We start from the raw sequence: 18,804 nt of genomic DNA on the forward strand, positions 1-18,804 counted from the left end.
TAGGTGAGTATAATTAATATATCTTAAAGTAAAAATAAGAATATACAGCAGACCAATATTTTTTATGTAGGCCAGATAAAATATTATTATTACAATGAACTTCAGATTTGATACAAATATTTGCAAAGTTATATGGAAACAAAAACTTACCAGAATATTCCGTGACAAACCCAGCATAACCCTCACTGTAGTCTGTGACGAATGTGAATGTTAAGTTTTCTTGTATTGGTTGAAGGTAGAGCGTCGGTTGGGAAGTCTCAGTACCACATATCTGAACTGTGTTTCTCTCGTATCCCCTTACTCCAGTAATGTTTAAATAATCATGACAGTTGTTCTCTAAGGCATTACCACTCCTAGCAACAAATCTCAATCTGATGAGGCTGTCTCGAGAGATGTTAGTCAAGGTAAGTGCTGAGTTAAGATTGTTACAGTATGTTTGCGGACAGTTTTTATGAGTCAAGATGTACAAAGGAGTTATAGGTAAAGCTCTTCTATCATTGTTTCTGCTAACGTCTATGGAGAGAACTGCTGCAGAAAGAAATACAAGTTTGTGTTGAGTGCCTCAATTATAGTAAAAACCGGGATTTTTAAACTGATCAACCACCGGTACTGTCACCGGTCGATGCCGCTCTAAAAACATTAGAGATTGATACAAACTATAAAATAAAATATTAAAATATAGATAAGTATTAGAAAAAAAGCTGTTATTGCATAATATATATATATATATATATATATATATATATATATTGTATATCTACAAGGTGTTGGTGTTTATGTAAGATGTACGGGATTTTATGAGGAAGTGAGAATGTAATAGAAGTTCAGGCAATTTAGAGAATTGATTTGAGTATTGTATAAAGCAAATATATCATAACACAGTTATCTCATTAGCATTAGGGCATGTGTATGCATGTATGAAATGTATTTACAATGTACGGAGATTGTCTGTTTTAAGTCTGAAATCTTGATTCCTTTAGCTCAGTCTTAACTATAAAGTCGTTGAATCTTATGTTGATATTCGGAAAAATATATCGTCAAGGTGTGACAACCCTTTAGCCATTGCAATAATCAATTTAGGAAACAGTTTTAAATGGTGAAACCTAGAAGTCCCATTATTAGTCATATATCTTAGTCTCTGAGTAACAAAATACAATTTAGATAATGAGAATAAGGTATTAAAATTTACAGGTAGTTAAGCTTTAATACTCTATTCAACTGGATAAAAACATTCTTAATCATGTACATACGGAATTGTCTGCACTATACATTTACCTAAGTATACACCCATAAATACATATAAATATATACCTATGCACATATAATATATAATATGTATATACATTATGTATTATGTATACAAAATATAACATTTATTATTGTCAGAAACTATTTTCATACTTCATATATTGTTTATTATTATCAGAAATATTAAAATTATACAGAATAGTAATAAATAAACTGTCGATGCTTTAATCATAGAGTTAATTCCTTGTTAAACCATGTATAAAAAGCACTTAACTGTTAGTAAACCACCAGTAATATGTTCAAAATTGATATAGATTGGTCTCATCCGGTGATGAATTTGAGAAAAATAATTATTTAAATTGTAAATAATACAATCTTTATATATCCTTCTGTAAAATATTTATCCATAAGAAAATTAATTGGAAAAAACTAATAAAAAATATACCTGTGTATTATTTTGCTCTTTTCTCATAATCAACTATAGAAGGAGTTAATTTTTGTGGTTCAACAAGTGCATTGCATCATCATTTCTAATACAGAGTGATCTTGAGTGATGGTGTTGTGCCATGCCACGGTTTGGTGCTTAGCGTGTGGATCAATTTATCGTTTGCTAAGCCTTCAGTGTTGTTCTGGCATGACTGGCTGGTGCAAATGAACCTTTCGCCTTAGCTGGTGGTTGATGAGCTGGTTGTTGATCTGCGACCTCTGTTTTAGCAGACAAACAAGCAGTTAGTTTGCACATTCAAAGTGAGCCAGTTTAGCTAGTTGCCTGCAAATACTAAAATAATTCTCGTTACGCAAAGTCCACAAGTTATTTACCGAGAGGCAAAAGATATTAGTTATATCCCAAATTTCTTACAGTATAATGCTAATGTAAAGGAACAAATAGACATCAGTATTTATACTTCTACCAGTATACTGCTAATGTAGAGAACTACATAGACATCAGTATTTATATTATTACCAGTGTACTGCTAGCGTAAATGACTACATAAACATCAGTATTTGTATTTTACCAGTGTACTGGTAGTCTAGAGGACTACATAGACATCAGCATTTATATTTCTACCAGTGTACTGCTAGTGTAGAGAACTACATAGACATCAGTATTTATCTTTCTACCACTGTACTGCTAGTAGTAATTGCAGCTTAAAAAGACCGTGTAAACATATTAAAATGGGTAAGGCATGCAGTTAAGGCATGCAGTTAAAATTGCCAATTTTTCCAAAGAACTTCTGACAATTACTTTTTTTAACCGACTGAAGGAATGTTTGCACTTTATCGCTGCTACAGCACCTGCTAATGTCACTCTCTTTTGCAACATACCAGGGTCTTTTGCTAATATCTCTTGCTAAAGACCCTGCTAATGTCACCTGTGAACGTCTCTTGGTCGTGTTGCCTGCTAGTGTCACCTGCTAGTCTCTCTCGCCAGTGCTACCAGTTAGTGTCACCTGCGAGTGTCACTTGCTAGTGCCAATCGCTAAATTACTTTGGTAGTGTCATCTGTCATTGTCGCCTGCTAGTATTACTTGTTTATATTGTTTGATTATGTCACTCGTGCCATCCATCTTGGCACGAGTGACATAATGTCTAGAGACAGCTAGCTGTCTAGAGACAGCTAGGTGTGCGACTAGTGCTAACTATTAGTGTGTAGACTCCACAGCTTGACATACTAACAGTTTTTACAGACCAAGTATTCTGCATAGATACAGCGTAGATGAGCCACACACACTACGAACACTTCATGCATGCACCACATACCTGGCACACCCAGAATGATGATTCATTTTATATCCTGCAAAATCAGACAATGGAAGAGCTCGAATCGGTATGTGACAGCTATGGACAGGTTAAAAATATAAGTAAGCTAGTAAAGTGTGCATGTGAATAGCATTCAGTGCAAACAAGACAAATGGCAAAATATTGAAGCCTAGATCAAAGCCAGCTTTAGAGTTTCTGGCAATAAAATCGCTAGATTTAATCTAGAAAAGACAGTCTTAAAGGTGTGATTGCGTCAAAAGATTCAATCAGATGAAATTAAGGCCAATAAAAGGCTAAAACATCAGCTACAATTTGATGTCATTTTTATCTTTTTAGACTAATCTTGTCCGAAGTTATAAGCACTTGAATGAGGTCAACTCTTAAAAGGCTCAGATTCTAGTGGGTGCTTTATTCGTGACATATATAGTAAAACATTTAAGAAGAGTCAACAAGCGATGAATATGAGATCTCTTCTTTAGCCAATTATCCACACTAAATCTTTATGTAGGTCATAATAAATGTTATTGCTTGTAAACGGCATTTTTTGTAATCCCGAAGTTAAAAATTGTACTCTATTACTAGATCGCACATCGGCATAGATATTTACCAAATTAATTGACATAGTTTACAGATTTACTGGATTGACACGTTTCATTGGCAAACAACAGAATTGTAGGAATGCATCCAGTTCCTGTGAAGGTGACTCAAAGTTTTATGAGCATCAAGTGGTTAAAATTTAAGACAGACTGCTTATGGTTAGACCTGACAGGCATCAGTAGTGTTATGCTGCAAAGCGGGATAGAATAATGGAAAAAAATGTATCTTTAACTTTGAGTTTCTTACACATATACTGTTGTGTTTACATTCAGATTAAATTTCCTTGTTTGAGACTATAATGTAACTTCCTCTGCACGTGTGCAATATATCGGTGCCCAGTGAGTTCAGTGAGTTCTTACTACAATATAATGGGTGTTGATTGCTAAATTGACGGCTGCTTAATTAATCCATTGTATCTAGCAATATAATAGCTTAGATTGATGAACAGGTGTCAAATACACTAAAGGTAATAAATTTAGTACTCATGAATACAAATTAATAAGATTATAACCTTTTGCTGTCACCAATCATCGTTTCATAGCTTTTTATCGTTTCACTTAGCTATAATGTTTGTTTAAATTTTCTTTGGCAGTTTTAGCTAGTGAACTTGATTCATGATTAAAATTTGTGTTCACTTCTCACTTGTAAACTATGAGGAAAATCGATTGATTAATGGTCAGCTTCAACTCTTAGAGACAAAGCTTCGAATTGTTGGCTTGGTGTAATCATTATTTTGTTAAACATCTATACATTTTGAAAATTATACTGGCAATCTATCTAACTCTCAATTTAAAAGCTTTCAGTAAATATGTGTTAGAGTGACATATATAGCTATTATATAGGATATCTGTGTAGAAATTTGCGGTTTTATGCTTTTTTGTTTTACACAGACACTGGTTCAATATTAGAGCTTTTCATTATGATTGTTTACATCCCCACGCCCCGATTTAAATCTATGTGTGTATCATATGATATAATATGACGTTATACAATATTACATGATACAATATGATATGATACAATATGATATGATACAGTATAATATGATACAATATGATGTGATACAATATGATTTGATACAATATGATATGATACAAAATTATATGATACGGTATGATATGATAAAATAGTGTATGATACAATATGATATGATACAATATAATATGATACAATATGATGTGATACAGCATGATGTGATACAATATGATGTGTTACAGTATTATATGGAACAATATGATATGATACCATATGATAGGTTATGGTATGATGCAATATGATATAATAATATATTGCCAATCCCTTGCCATTAGCCTGGCATATAGCCAATGAATAATTTGAGCGAGCATGTTAGTAAGTATTAAGTAAGTTTGGAAGTACGTAAGTTCAGCATTTGTATTGCTAAACTTACTAACAAGAGCTACGGGATCAAGCATTAATGACATTACGCCGTAATGTAATGCAGAGTCGCTACACTATCTTAACCAAGGTGATCTCTCGTATCATCTAATATATCCAGTACTTTTTGTGTAACTCAATTGTTTAGCTTATAGCCTGGTGAGAGAAAGATTCTGAGATCTTCTGTGATATGTATTCTTCATTCTAAGATTTTAATAGCTATAGCTGGACAGACTGAATCACAGGCTGAATCACAGACAGGCACTGAGATTTATGTATATAGCTACAACATAAATTGATACGATAATTGTTGCAGCCTCTGTACTTGTCACATTTCCAATCTAATAACTTAGGCCTCAGGTATTGTAGCATTTCTATCCATTATGACTTTGAATAGTTTCGGCTAAGAGAGAAAAGATTAATTTTATACTCACTATGAAGTTTGATTAGCACTCCATGGAAGATTCCGCTTCCATCAGATATGAATCTGAAGTTTATTCTGTCAACAACTAGGTGAAGATACGGAATCAATCGATCACTCCTGTTTGTGCAAACTTTATTTGTGTAATTGTGAAACCTGACGCCAATTATGTCCAGGTAGTCAAAACAGTTATGTTCGAGGTCAATTGCAGACCTGATGACCATATCTAGTCTGAGAATAGAGTTTTTGGATACACCAGTGAGCATTAGGGATGAATCAATGTTATTCCTGTAAGGATAAGTTGGGTAACCTGAATGGGTTGTGATGTAGGCCTACAATGGCGTATTTGAATGTATTGTTCTATTATTGTTATAGCCCTCATCTATTGGAACTGCATCTACAAGAAACCCCAAACCAAAGTTAATGTGTAACAAGTTATAGCGGTATCATTTACATATATATTTATATTTATGCTCATAAATATAAATAAATATATATTTATGCTCATAAATATAAATAAATATATATTTATACATATATATATATATATATATATATATAATTATCTAAAGACATAGGAATATATGTTTTTAGACATACATATCTAAAATTGGTTCTCTATCTTTAAACCTAATTCTTATAGTGATGGTTTATTAGAGGTGACGTTCAAATAAAGGATGGTGCTGTATTATTCAAGCTTCTCGTCAGAACATTGAGAAAATAAATTTAACCCTTTTATAAGCAAACTGTATGTCACCTTTATTATAAACTCTCCATTGGGTGATGCAACATTAACCCTTTTGGAAGCAAGAAACTCACAAACTTATCTCCAAATTGTTGCAGGTTATTAAATAAATATGCCAGAGAAAGCTGATACTTGTCTTTAACAGTTGATATTTTTTGGTTGTAGTTAACCCTTTCTCTGCCGCCCATGTACAAATTTAGCTATCATCTTTAGTAAACTGCATATAGCATAGATAAATTGAGTCTTTTGCATAGCTCTGTTTGTCAATATGTTGGTATAATGAAATACATAACAAAAATTTTGTAGTTAGAGTTTGATATTAAATTTATTTTATACACAACGATGCAGCCAACTTGGCAATTTTCAGTGAAATGGCTGGCAGTAGGCCAATAGCCAAGTTTGTACATGGATAGCAGTGTAAAGGTTGAAGAAATATTGGACATTCACTTGACCAACAATCCTTGTAACATTATGTTTGACAAGTGCCATTTGGTTTGAATTATTAGTTTATATCATATGAAAACAAGCTATAAACTATGACGCTCGGTTGATTTGAATAATTAGTGTATAATATGGGAGCACAGGATATAAACACCACTGTTTTATCAGTTTTGCGCACAGTGTGTTATGTATTCAACAAATTGAAAGAAATAAAGAATTTTAACAATGTATAAACAACAGAACTTATACGGGCTTTTGTGCATGATTGATTATTTTGGTTGTCAAAGGTTGTCAGAAAGACTGAGCAAAACAAAAATAAGTTGATGTTATGAATCAGTGCATTCGTTTCTAAGCCTTTATACATCTGCTATTTTATCTGTTTATCTTACTCTTAACAAATTGTAATCATTGTGTTTGCTAAATTATAAACGAACTATAATTGAGCTTAGAATAATTTTAATTATCTTTATTAAAGTTTGGCGCCATCTCTGTTTCTGTCTTTAAAAACAGAGACCGTGAGATATCAATTGCTGGTTGGAGTTATATGGTTGAGCTGAATTGAAGCCAGTTAACATAACTATATCAAACCTGTTTAATTTTGCTATTGTAACTGTCTGGTAACACATTCATTTGTAGTACTTTTCGTTATATCAATTGAAACAATAGTTTTCAAAATGAAAACTCTATTTCACTAATACGATTGTTTAAAATACCAAAATTATCACCTCTGATGATAATATTTGAAACTGACAGTTTTAAATATTTGGTTGCACTAATGAAGTCATTCAAATAAAGTTAAGAATAATATAAGGCTAAAACTGCTACAATTTAATATCACTTTGTCTTTATAGATCAACCCTAATATGGAACTAATTTGACAAATTTTAATTTTCCTCATTTGAGACGGCTGAAAAATTTCTAGCAACATATATATGTAACTCAACAAAATTTTTTATTCCGACATTTATGAGCCCATACAAATTAAAATACATGCCGATAGAGCCGCGTAGTACTCGACTCTGATAGCAACAACCAATGCAATACAAACTAGAGACAGGCAGCCTTGCAGCTATATATATATATATCACTTTTGGGCAAGTCTTGCCAAATCTTTATTTCTGAGCGCTTCAGCAGTTGATAAAGTTTCGTTTATTTTATAATTGAAACATCTGAGTAGTCATGCCAGCTTAAACATTAAAAATAGTCGCAAATACTAGAATAATAGAAATACTTTCGCACAGATTTAATTGAAATTTGGTGCAGCTAAATTACCATTGGCTACTTATATCTTTCATCCAAACATATTGTTTACAAAGTTTGTCTGTTTGAGATTGATGTGTATGTTGTGATTATTGACAGGATTGTCCAGCTATAGCTATAACAATTTTGGAATTTGAAGTTTTGTGGTTTGATGGATTAGAACTTGTGGATCCAACAGCAAAATTTCAATCCACACACTCTAACATCAAGCTAGATAAGGCATAATGATTAAATACGTCCTCATATACAGATTACCGTATGCACACGCTAAATGGTGTATTATTTTAGCATTGTGCCCACATAGTACAACGCCCCACGTAGTACAATTGCCATTCTCATTTTCAAATTTCATTTCATGAGAAATATGAGTTGTGTAGTTAAATTAAATTTAAAAAAAATTGTGAAAGTTTTCAAACTCTGCGATACTAAAGTAACTCTCAAATTTCATATCATGAGAACAAACTTTGTGAAGGTCAAAAAAATTAAAAAAATGCAAAGCAACTATAAAAGGGTTTAGTGTAAGTGTGAAATAATTAATTAGTAATTAATGTAATAGCTAAATTAAGTTTGTTTTGCTACGATTACAATAAAATATGATTTGGTAATGACACAATAAAAAGAACTGAGAAAACAAAATGAAAATCCTGAATGTGCTGAATTGAAAATAACAATTCGTTCATAGAAGTGTGTGAGTAAAGGTTTTACTGTTCCAGCATAAGATATTCATCAAAACTTTGAGTATGATGATACTGGTACACCTCAATACTGATGCAAATGTAAAAACTCAAGACCATACTGTTTTTAGTGAACGGAGCAAGAATGCAGAGGCCATTTTTACTTGAAATATTACAACGGTCTGCGAAAAAATAATTGACCTTGCCACGGATTTAGCAATTAAAGAGCCTGAACTAGAAGGTCCTCAAAGCACAAAAATCATCACGTTTCATAGAGCTAAAAGAGTTCATTGAGTTTCAATTAATACTGTAAGTCATTTGAGGATGTAAAAATAGAACAGGGTGTTTACGTTATGTAGTCAGAGCGATGAATTGTAAAATATTTTATAGTCCCGTGGTAAGAGAGTTGGATCGCAAACCTGCGGTGAAAAAGCCAAAAGCAAAAGTAGTGGAAGCACGAAAAAACATAGTGTTTCAAAGATTTAACAGAATGCATAGAGTTTCAAATTATATGTCATTTACCGTGTGTTAACACTATACGGTATATGACAACATCTTTTATCAATATCTATTGCATAGCTTAGTGGTAGAGCGTGTGGATTTAAACTTGCGGTTGCAATCTCTGTGAGTCTGAGTGTATCAGAATGTGTAATGGTAGTTTCTAGATTTTAATATCTATGACTAGACATACACAGACACACAAACTTTGATAATTATATATATATAAATTTTTTATAATTACAAACTTGTTATAAATCTTTAGAACTTATACAACATCATGTACATCTACACACACTATTAATCTACTGATAAAGCAGCAGTGTTATTCTCTGTGTATAAACCACTGACGTGGAAATGATGCCAAGATGACACTAAAGCTCAGACAACTAAGAATAAGTTAAGCATATTTAGAAAGTTCATTAATTACCAGGCTTGCCTTTCCAACTATAGTTCCTCTAAAATGAAGTCTAACTTGTATGTTGCTCAACTTTTCTGTGATTGGTGGGATTTATTTGTTGGCTCTTTAATCCCTGGTAGAGGTTGAGAACTAGTCTGGAGGTGAGCTAACTTTATTGTGACCACCCAAATAGAGAACAGAAAGCAAAGTAAATGATTATCATTATCAGAGTTGGTTTGATATATATCGCTTGATATCATCGAGATATATCGCTGATAGATATGATATTTTTGGGTCAAAAAAATCGGTGTTCTAGAAAAATATCGATTTTATCATTCTGTTTTCACCTTACAACTATTGATAACAGTCTATAAATGTTAAATAATACCTAAAATCATCAAATACTTGCAAAGGGGCCTATTAGGCTTACCCAACACGGACAAACAAAGACAGCCAGACCAAGGAGGTGACATTAGCTAGACCAATTTATTTGTGTTTGAGTTGAGAAGAGTTTTTCAGATCTAAATTGTATCCCTTCATCCCGTAGTACTGTATCATTCATCATGTAGTACTATCTTCCTAACCTGATTATCTCATATCATGTTAAATTGTTATATGGTTTTGCCTTATTGAAAGACCACCTTACTGAAAACCGTTTAAACTTCATAATCCTTAATTTTGAATTGAACAATCTGACACCCAGAAACAGAATTGTAAGCAAATTACACTGACTCACTGAGATGACAGAGTAACTCATCTCATTATTTTCTGTAAAAATATTTCAATGAATAGCTTCAAAGGATTCTGGTTCAGTATAAAATTTATAAATATAATGATATAACTCTAACTGCTAGTGTTGAGTGTGTGTTTTCATTATGTGGACTGGTTCACAGCAAGTTGAGAAATTGTCTCAGTGTGATGAAGGCTGGCAAGCTGGTGTTTGTTTACAAATACCCAAACTAGACCAGAGTAGGACATTAAAGCATGCTTGGACTATCACAGTGTTTTATTTACTAATTGTATTATTTTTTTTGCACTTTGCATTCATGCCATTATTTCCAATCCAATTTTCTACGAACATTTTCATATTTATAAATATTATTATTATACTAGGACTACAATAAATCAAATGTTTGGTATTAAACATTACTGATTGGTTCCATACAACCTATAGAATACATCAATCACAATGTAAACACCATGCAAGTTACACCTAACTTCAAATTTTTTCAAAAAGGTCATTTGTGTCAAAAATGTCCTAAATATCAATAAATGGCAAATATATCAATAAATATGATGTATATCATTGATATGATAGCTTTTTAAATATCGATATTTTTTCCAACCTTGATCAATATAACTTGTGATAAGTCACTAACCTATGATTGGCTAACAAAAATACAAGTTAAATTAGCAAACAGTGGTCTTATAATTAGATCAAAGACGGAATATCAGTAATTAAGGGAAAAGGCAACTCCTAAATGCTAGAAATATATGTGAACTATAAAGTTACAAACAAGTCTTGCAACAAAAATCATACAAATGTTAATGATTTGAAAGGACCAGCAACTAATTGTTCATTGGATCATGCTGAAGACAACAGACTTAAATGTCACGCTGCTGTGTTACTTCATCATATCAAACTGTCAAAAACTTCATCATTCTAGATTATGGCATATTACCATTGATGGCCTTGATATTTCAGGGTGACAGAAAGCTTCACTGGTTATTAATATAACTACTCAGGTTCTATTATAATATATTTTAATTGCATATTATTTGTATTATTATTATAAATATATTATTAATGCATATTGTTTCCAGAAACAAAAGGAAGAGTTATATGTTTCAATACAAAGACAGTTATCGGATTCATTATAATAAGAAATATTATCATTACGGTTGAGTATAGCAAAGTCTATTATAGCCATGACTGATTATAGCAAAGTTTATTACAGACATGACTGACCATAGCACAGATTTTTATAGCCATGATTTGCTATATGTTTGCATGTTACCGTACAATTAACATATATTCATGACAAAGAGGAGACAATACTAAATACATAGAAATAATTACATTTAAAACTACTCTATTATGTTTAGTAAAATAATCCCTTTATCATATCAAACATCTGAATATAGGATATATCAACACTGTAAGTCTATCTTTCTAAGGAAATATGACTTTATATTCAAAAAGAAGTAGGGAAATGTGTAAATCCAAGATAGTCATATCGTATACAGTTCACCTTTAGGATATGAGTATAGTTTTTATATATATGATCTATATAGGATTTTTTTCATCTTAAGAAGTGAAACAAGATGATTTTTTTATCTCACCAGGCTAATCTTTTTTCACCATACACATTCAACAAATTTGGCAGTCGGTGTCATGTACCACCAACCACCTTCAGCAAATAATCAATGTTTGCATCATTGTACAAGTATTCATGAAATTATATTATTATAGAAGGGACTCTTCAATTACATATATTCTTGTGATAGCAGCCAGTACTATTATACATGTATGTAAACACTGGACATGCAAACATGGATTGAATATTTTAATTATATTACTATAGCTGCTAATATTACTCTTACTGGTAATGCTGTCACTACTAATGCTGCTTTTATTACATGTACAGCTACTGTCACTGCTACTACCACTTCTGCTTATGTTGTTACTATTACTGCTACTACTTAAACCCTGACTGACAGAGCGAACCGAACCGAAAGCCATGTGCCAGCTACATAGCCAGAAGTTATACATCTATTAGCCAAATGACCAGCATTGCATAAGTAATACAATAATCACCCACTGAATTTGAGTAACCTACTTTGTAATCTAGCTAGTAAAATTAATGTTACTAAATCAATTCCTGTGTTTGCATACGACTAATAATCATTCTATTACGCGTAACAATCTACAGTACGATTGATTGCGAGGCGACTAATTGCGAGGCGATTAAATGCGAGGCGATTAATTGTGAGGTGATTTTTTGCGAGGCAATTGATTGGGAGGCAAGTGCAAAGCGGTTCATTGCAAAGCGGGTGCGGGCCAATTGACTGCGAGTGCAAAGCAATTGATTGAGAGGCAAGTGCAAGAGCGCAATTGACTGGTAAAGACTGGTCAGCCAAGGCGGGGGCTTGGCTAAGGAAGTGCGCAATTGTCAACTGCAAATATAGACGTGTATGAACAGATGCATGAATCTAGACACATAAATTTAGAATATTTACTAGACTTTACTTGCATCTAGCTGTAAAACACATAGCAGATTTCCATTGTTCTCCCCAACATTATTGACATGTATATGTGTATGCATATTCAGGGCGACAATTCCAGTGGACAATATACATAATAATACATGTACATCAGGACAGCAATTTCAGTAGACTGCATATTTGGAGTTGTTATACAGTATGAAAGAAAACTCTAAATAAACCTTATATTGCACGTGAATCTGTTCCTGTAGGCGGGTAATGCAGTTAGTCCTTACTAAAACATGCTGTGTTTGCATACGAGTAACAATCATTCTGTTACGCAAATGATCAACAGTGCCAGTTCATAACCCCAAGAACTTTTAGTATTTTGAACTCTGAGTATTTTAACTTATGTAATGATTATGTTGATTATTTTTTATCTTGTTATTCTTGTCCCTGGGTCCAGTTATAACTATTAAAATCCAGCAATGAAAAATACACATTGCAAAGGATTTGATCTCAAAACCTCCGGTTCATAAGCCGACAACCTAACCCATAAAGTTACATGAAATACAAAAGATAATCAGGTAGATAGTCATTATTACTAGCTTTTTCATGTTAGCCAATTTACTCTACTTACATTACCTTCCACTGACGATGAACAGTTGTTTATTCAAAGCCATTCATTTATCCAGCAATATATGTACATCTTTATACTTGAGCATAGCTGTTTGTTCTAGATGGAGCAGTAAAGGCTTAACGTCGGATTCTTTAAATCGTTACGATTACTACAACTACTGCTACTAGTGCTAGTACTAATACCACTACTACTACTAGTACTACTACTACTAATACTACCGCTATTACTACTACTGTTACTAATAATACTACCACTGCTACTACTACTAATATTACTACTACTAATAATACTTCTACTAAGTCTACTACTAATACTACTAGTACTAATACTATTAGTACTACCATTAATACTACTAATACTACTACTACTACTACTACTAATACTACTACTAATACTACTATTACTGCTATTACTACTACTATCACTACTAATGCTACTAATAATACTAATCCTACTACCACTAATACTATTACTACTACTATTACTACTACTACTAGCACTGCTACTACTACTAATACTACTACTACTAATACTACTACAAATAATTCTACTAGAACTACTACTAATCTAGTATTACTAATACTACTACTAATAATTGTACTAGTACTACTAATACTACTACTAATAATACAACTTTTACTACTAATACTACTATTATTACTAATAATATTACTACTAATTCTACTACTAATACTATTAATGCTACTTTTGCTAATACTAATATTACTGCTAGCACTGCTACTACTACTACTATTACTGATACTACTGCTGCTGATACAACTACTAGCATTACTACTACTACTAATACCACATATACTAAGTTTACTACTACTATTATTAAAATATTTACAACTATTACTTACCACTATTGCTACTAATATAACATCATTGTTTCAAGTCCATCATTGTCCAACTCAACAATGAAGGATTCATTTTCAATGGTTTTGTGGCAATTTTCGTTCAAATTAATCTGTTTATTTGTGTCATAGAGTTATCTCCCCCTAGAGTGATAACTGCGCATTCAACAACACCAGCGTTTCCAGTGCCAACAAGGAGTGTTTAGGCCACGCCCCTTTTTTGTGCTAGTGAATCGTAGTGATCGACAGAACAATAACGTCAGCCATGAGAATGATCATGAATTTCCAGTTAAGATAGTAATTATTGCTCATATCAAAGAAATGTTGATTATAGTTTATTACTCTAATATATGCTTATTATTTAAAGCAATTCAATACCTACATGCATTGCATTACACTGAATAGATGGTGTTAAGTAAGTGAGTTAATGCAATCAGTTACTCCAATGATATACAGCCCCACACATGAGGGGCTTTATATCATTGGTTATTCATAGATAAGATAGATTGTCATACTGGGGTTGTATTACATTGGTGTGATGGGAAGTTAATCGACTGCCATCAACTGAAAGTATTGACATTGTATGGTGATAGAATGATTCATTGACCCACAGTCCACAAACAGCCGTTGCATGTAATCTTAGATTTCAATACATATCAATCAAATACATAGATGATCTTGATGTCCATTAGTTAGTGAACATACTTGCTTGATGTAAGAAAGCAACAAGTTGGAAAGTTATAATGACAAATGTTGTTTTATGTTAAATAAAAATAAATTATACTTAATTATACTAAACTATAACTATATAAAATAGAATAGACTTTTTATTACCTTATTTATTAAATAAAGTAACAAAAATGTAGTTGTGAATTACTTTATTTATTAAATAAAGTAATAAAAATTAGCTATGATTACAATAATTTTTTATTGTAATCATAGCTAAACAGATTATATTTAGCATTACTTGCTAATTATTTTACATTTAAACACATTTGCAGTTTCTTTTTGCTTCTTAATTCATTTTAACAAAAAACTTCTTTCATGATATGAAGTTTAAAAGTTGTAGTTTTTTGAAAAAGCTTAAAAAGATTTACAGTTGTTTTTATTTTCTCTCTTCTCTTCATTTATTTCAATTACACAAAACACTTTTCATAATATGTAGTTTGAAAGTTAAAGTGTTAAATTTTGTTATATGTTAAGTAAAAATAAATTATACTTAATTCTACTAACTATAATGATATAAAAATAAAATATACTTTTTTATTACCTTATTTATTAAATAATTAATTTTTTCATTGTAATTATAGCTTAACAGATTATATTTAGCCATTACTTGCTAATTATTTTACATTTAAACACATTACAGTTTTATTTTTTTTCCTAGTTTATTTCAACAAAACACTTCTTTCATGATATGAAATTTAAAAGTTGTAGTTGTTTGAAAAAGCTTGCAAACCTTTAGAGTAGTTTTTTTTCCTCTTAATTCATTTAAACTGCTTAAAATATTTTCTCATGATATGAAGTTTAAAAGTTAGAATAGTAAATGTTATATAAAAATAAATTTTCTGTCCAAATACTTTTTTATTACTCGGGCAACACCGGGTAGTACAGCTCATAGTTGATGGCAGTTGATTAGCTTCCCATCACACCAATGTAATACAACCCCAGTATGACTAAGTATGTTATATATGAGTAACTGCTTGCATTACCTTCACTTTCACTCACTATCTATTCAGTGCCTTGGCAAGTCATGTAGGTATCAGGGATTACGTGTATGTCACAATTTCCAATTTCATAATTCATTTCCATATTATTTCCATAACATTTCCATAATTCATTTCCATATTATTTCCATTTCCATAAAAGTTCCATAATTCATTTCCATATTATTTCCATTTCCATATTATTTCCATTTCCATAATTCATTTCCCTATTAATTCCATTTCCCTAATTCATTTCCATATTATTTCCATTTCCATATTATTTCCATTTCCATAATTCATTTCCATGTTAATTCCATTTCTATAATTCATTTCCATATTATTTCCATTTCCATATTATTTCCATTTCCATAATTCATTTTCATATTAATTCCATTTCCATAATTCATTTCCATATTATTTCCATAACATTACCCTCTTTCATTTCCATATTATTTCCGTTTTTATAGCATTTCCATAATTCATTTCCATATTATTTCCGTTGTCATACCATTTCCATACTTGTAAAATAAAATTTCCATATCCATTTCCCTAAAATTATGAAAATATTTATGTTTATGGAAATGAAAAAGTAAACATTTCCATAGTATGTTTAGCAACCCCTGGTAGGTATTGAATTGCTTTAAATAATAAGCATATATTAGAGTAATAAACTATAATCATCATTTCTTTAATATGAGCATTAATTACTATCTCAACTGGAAATTCATGATCCTTGTTTAACCCTTCTCATGGCTGATGTTATTGATCTAGTCAATCACTACGACTGACTAGCACAAAAAAGAGGCGTGGCCTAAACGCTCCTTGTTGGCACCGGAAACGCTCGTGTAGTTATCACTCTAGGGGGAGATAATTCTATGATTTGTGTATAATCCTATCAGATAGGTAAGTTTTAAGATAATGCCGACGGTTTACAAAGACTTGGTAACATAGTTAAACAGGCTTGAATGTGTTCTGTACCATTATTATACTTTAACGAATCTACAAAACAATGGTGGAATTTTTTGATGAAATTTTTAGAAAAGCGTTTGTCTCATTGGTGATGATTAATTTTCGTAAGGTGTGTGCACATGCATTTATCATCAAAACTCTCATACTTCGATTCCGCTCGTTTGTTCGTGGGATAAATAAAAAATAAATAAAATATAATCATATGAAAAACACATGATATTAACTCAAAAGAGTGCGCTTACGATCATCTGCATAGTATGAAAGTTTTGTAAGCTGGTAATGGTAAGCTCTGAGACTTTGATAAGGTCGATCTGAGTGCCTTTCAACTCGGCTGGGTCCAGCCATCCTTCTCTCAGTTGGCTTGTAGAACAGCTGGTCACAAATTGTACATTTCAGACAGTTGCAACTAGCAAGAGTAGTACTACTAACAAAAACTGAATCGGTACTAGCAGTATCAACAGCTGAACATGTAGTAACAGCAGCAAAGGTAGTGATAGTAGCATCTGTAGGAGTAATATTAGCAATAGTAGTAGTTTATTTGAAAATCGAAATCATACCCAGACTCCATATGTAGACATGTTTATTGCTTACACTAAGCCCTGCTGTGGCTATCATGAGATCATCATTGAAGAGTAATAATCTGAAATAAATCTTAAGTAAATCTAAAATTTTAAAATAAAGATTTTAAAAGAAAAATTTTAAATTTTAAAATATTTAAAATAATTCAAACAAATTAATTTTTCTATGAAGTTTTAAACAAAAAATACAAACGGTTGTAAATAAATAACAAAACTGTTTTAAAGGATTATGTGACAATGCTTACAAACAGGTTAACAGGTTTAAACAGGTATAACAGGTTCACTTAACATGTTCTATTTATCCTTTATGGGTACTAAAAACTGTGAACTCTGTGCTATTTGACGAAATAAACAGCCAGAAAGATCAGTTAAATATTAAACTGAATGCAAATATAATAGTGTTAATCAAGTGAAGGTTTGCTTTTGTTAATGTTGAATATCTGCTATAGGTAGATGGTGGTACAGCAGATGCATTGTAATACCACCAATTGGTGACTATGCAGCAAGACGATCATCAATTGAATCAACAATAATGAAATTGACCAGGACCTAAAATATCAGCTGAAACAGCAGCAAGACTAGATGACAGCGAGTTCCAGTGTACAGCTACACAAATGACTCCATTTGTTAAATTCTTTGTCTGAAGACTATTAGTTTCAATTATATGTTTTTTATTTAATACTAAATACAAATATAATATTACACTTAAAATTTTGTTCAGTTTGGTTCCAAACATTATGTTCAATTAAGTTAAATATTTCTTAGACTAAGTAATACCTAATACTTAGACTAAGTAATACCTAATTCTTAGACTAAGTCATACCTAATCCTTAGATTAAGTAATACCTAATCCTTAGACTAAGTATAATACCTAATTCTTAGACTAAGTAATACCTAGTCCTTTGACTAAGTAATACCAAATCCTTAGACTAAGTAATACCTAATATTTAAACTGAATAATACCTTATCAGCAGACTAAGTAATACTTAATCTTTTTGACTAAGTAATAGCTAATCCTTAGACTAAGTAATACCTAATCCTTAGACTAAGTAATAGCTAATCCTTAGACTAAGTAATACCTAATCCTTAGACTATGTAGTACCTAATCCTTAGACTAAGTAATACCTAATCCTTAGACTAAGTAATACCTGATCCTTAGACTAAGTAATACCTAATCCTTAGACTAAGTAATACTTATAGCTTAGATTAAAACGAGAGAGTTTACATGCATAGACATAAAGTTATGAGCTCTCATGTTTAACCATGCATTCTGGTATGCCAACTATGTCCTATATTGTTACATTGTTGTCATTGGATGTATACTGATGTTTAGCCATATAGGGTAAATGCATGTGATGATATGTTTTATATGTTGAGTAATGGAGATCAAACAGTAGTTTGAGGTAAGCT

The sequence above is a fragment of the Watersipora subatra genome, chromosome 6 (genome assembly GCF_963576615.1).
Source record: "Watersipora subatra chromosome 6, tzWatSuba1.1, whole genome shotgun sequence".
Lineage (NCBI taxonomy): Eukaryota > Metazoa > Bryozoa > Gymnolaemata > Cheilostomatida > Watersiporidae > Watersipora > Watersipora subatra.